Genomic DNA, 2,320 nt, shown 5'->3' on the forward strand with positions numbered 1-2,320 from the left:
TGTCAGTGTGTGTGTGTGTGTGTGTCAGTGTGTGTGTGTGTGTGTGTGTGTGTGTGTGTGTGTGTGTGTGTGTGTGTGTGTCTCTTCAGAATACAGTCTCTGTCATTACTTCCTTCCGGTGTGAACTTCAGCCTGAAAGCAGCAGAGAGAGACCGGATCAGACCGGAACAGACCGGAACAGACCGGAGAGGAGGATCAGCTGCTGCTCGGTGTCTCTCCGGTTGTTTACTTGTTGTTTACGGTAAACCAGCTGTGTCTCCATGGCAACCCGCCAGCTGCAGGTCTACCTGGACCTGATGTCTCAGCCCTGCAGAGCGGTCCAGATCCTGCTGGACTCCACCGAGATCCCCCACACCGTCCGGACCGTGGCCCTGAGGAGAGGTGAGCACATACCGGACTGACCTCCGGTTACCGGAGGTTATAACAGCCGGTAACCGGCGGGCCGTCTAACCGGCCTCAGTAGTCGGTTCTGGTTCTGGTTCTGGTTCTGGTTCTGTCCTCCAGCAGCTCCGCTGGTCTTGACCTTCGCTCTGGAGGACTTTGACCCAGATCAGATCACGTATCGGTCTACCAGACGGTCTGTGAAGATGTAACCCACGTGCTGGACCCCGGGACTCTGTGTTATAGGGTGTGGTGCAGATTAAGGGAGCTAGGTTGAAGGACCTGAGTTGGATTAGGGGAGGTAGCTGGAAAGTTCATGGGGGAGTAGTGGAGCAGGGACGGGGGGGCAGAGAGCTGGGCTACTGGTTGTGATCTGACCTGTCTGTCTGGTAGCATGGTCTCGGGGCTGGGCTACTGGGTGTGATCTGACCTGTCTGTCTGGTAGCATGGTCTCGGGGCTGGGCTACTGGTTGTGATCTGACCTGTCTGTCTGGTAGCATGGTCTCGGGGCTGGGCTACTGGTTGTGATCTGACCTGTCTGTCTGGTAGCATGGTCTCGGGGCTGGGCTACTGGGTGTGATCTGACCTGTCTGTCTGGTAGCATGGTCTCGGGGCTGGGCTACTGGTTGTGATCTGACCTGTCTGTCTGGTAGCATGGTCTCGGGGCTGGGCTACTGGGTGTGATCTGACCTGTCTGTCTGGTAGCATGGTCTCGGGGCTGGGCTACTGGTTGTGATCTGACCTGTCTGTCTGGTAGCATGGTCTCGGGGCTGGGCTACTGGTTGTGATCTGACCTGTCTGTCTGGTAGCATGGTCTCGGGGCTGGGCTACTGGTTGTGATCTGACCTGTCTGTCTGGTAGCATGGTCTCGGGGCTGGGCTACTGGGTGTAATCTGACCTGTCTGTCTGGTAGCATGGTCTCGGGGCTGGGCTACTGGGTGTGATCTGACCTGTCTGTCTGGTAGCATGGTCTCGGGGCTGGGCTACTGGGTGTGATCTGACCTGTCTGTCTGGTAGCATGGTCTCGGGGCTGGGCTACTGGGTGTGATCTGACCTGTCTGTCTGGTAGCATGGTCTCGGGGCTGGGCTACTGGGTGTGATCTGACCTGTCTGTCTGGTAGCATGGTCTCGGGGCTGGGCTACTGGGTGTGATCTGACCTGTCTGTCTGGTAGCATGGTCTCGGGGCTGGGCTACTGGGTGTGATCTGACCTGTCTGTCTGGTAGCATGGTCTCGGGGCTGGGCTACTGGGTGTGATCTGACCTGTCTGTCTGGTAGCATGGTCTCGGGGCTGGGCTACTGGTTGTGATCTGACCTGTCTGTCTGGTAGCATGGTCTCGGGGCTGGGCTACTGGGTGTGATCTGACCTGTCTGTCTGGTAGCATGGTCTCGGGGCTGGGCTACTGGGTGTGATCTGACCTGTCTGTCTGGTAGCATGGTCTCGGGGCTGGGCTACTGGGTGTGATCTGACCTGTCTGTCTGGTAGCATGGTCTCGGGGCTGGGCTACTGGGTGTGATCTGACCTGTCTGTCTGGTAGCATGGTCTCGGGGCTGGGCTACTGGGTGTGATCTGACCTGTCTGTCTGGTAGCATGGTCTCGGGGCTGGGCTACTGGGTGTGATCTGACCTGTCTGTCTGGTAGCATGGTCTCGGGGCTGGGCTACTGGGTGTGATCTGACCTGTCTGTCTGGTAGCATGGTCTCGGGGCTGGGCTACTGGGTGTGATCTGACCTGTCTGTCTGGTAGCATGGTCTCGGGGCTGGGCTACTGGGTGTGATCTGACCTGTCTGTCTGGTAGCATGGTCTCGGGGCTGGGCTACTGGGTGTGATCTGACCTGTCTGTCTGGTAGCATGGTCTCGGGGCTGGGCTACTGGGTGTGATCTGACCTGTCTGTCTGGTAGCATGGTCTCGGGGCTGGGCTACTGGGTGTGATCTGACC

General features: G+C 58.2%; 1 protein-coding gene across 1 annotated transcript in view; it reads right to left on the reverse strand.

Annotated features, from left to right (window-relative positions):
* The window catches only part of plpp7a (phospholipid phosphatase 7a (inactive)), a 15,726-nt gene that overhangs the window by 12,190 nt on the left and 1,216 nt on the right, over window positions 1–2,320 (reverse strand). The gene's annotated exons all lie outside the window — the stretch shown is intronic.

Source organism: Sebastes fasciatus, chromosome 6 (genome assembly GCF_043250625.1).
Source record: "Sebastes fasciatus isolate fSebFas1 chromosome 6, fSebFas1.pri, whole genome shotgun sequence".
Classification (NCBI taxonomy): domain Eukaryota; kingdom Metazoa; phylum Chordata; class Actinopteri; order Perciformes; family Sebastidae; genus Sebastes; species Sebastes fasciatus.